The following is a 1049-nucleotide window of genomic DNA, read 5'->3' as shown; positions in this document are numbered from 1 at the left end:
GAAAAGTGAATGTCTCATCAAGTAACCGATTTTCCCACTTAATTTTGGCGCTCCATTTAGTCAAGTCATTAAATGAAAAGTCAGTGCACACAATTTATTTGGAGTCAACTTTACTCAACTTCAACTCTAAGCTAAGCATGAGGTTTTAATCGAAATTTGCAAATGTGCTACCAACTTGTGAGATTTACTAGGGCTGAATTGCACATCAGATTCTACTACATCTTGGCATAACCAGAGATGCTCTACATTGTCATTTTGAGAGTTGCGACTGCAGTGAAACAGGTTTTACTCCTGAATTTGCATTGTTCTTAAGAATTCGCGCTGGCTTTTCATTATTCTTCCTAGAAATACCTCCCTTGACGCATTTGAACTCACAACCTGCGGTCACTTTTATGCTCATACAATACTACTTACATTCGCTAGCTGTAACTGTTTCAGTCGTTTACGCATTCCCAGTCACTGTCTAGAATATGATTTTTCGAGAGCAGAATATTTTGCTGCTTTTGTGCTATAACAGTTTTTGATAGCCCGACAGGTAGATTTCAATTATTTGGCAATGCCACAATGAATTTTTGTTAAATCACGTATTCGAACAAGAGAGCAAATTTGTCATGATTTCGTGTTTTACCCTCGACCATTATTCAGTGTTTTTAAGAAATTAAAATTAAAAATACAAGCAGTAGCAATGAACGGATCATGGCTCATGACTAGTGGTGATCAAATTTGGTGAAGAATGTGGAACTCCTTGGATGTCGATTTTTACAATGCAGTCATGCTAAAAAGCCACCCAGCATTCACTACTAAATTTTATTTATAGTTTTAATTTGTAAATTCGCGTTTTTCCTATATTTGCTATTTCTGTCCAGGTAGAGTACAACATTTACTCCCGGCTTGCCAGTTTGCCACTAAACTACTGCTAATGTAATACGATAGTGGTTTATCCCTCGGTTCTGGTGAGGCGCCACTTTTGTACTTCGAATTAGCCCCCTTGTACCTCGCTGGGTGGGCTGGCCTTTTGGGCCATGCCAATAGCCCAGACACCTTCTCCA

The sequence above is a fragment of the Echinococcus granulosus genome (assembly GCF_000524195.1).
Source record: "Echinococcus granulosus chromosome Unknown EG_S00002, whole genome shotgun sequence".
Lineage (NCBI taxonomy): Eukaryota > Metazoa > Platyhelminthes > Cestoda > Cyclophyllidea > Taeniidae > Echinococcus > Echinococcus granulosus.
Note: the sequence above shows the minus strand (reverse complement) of the source record.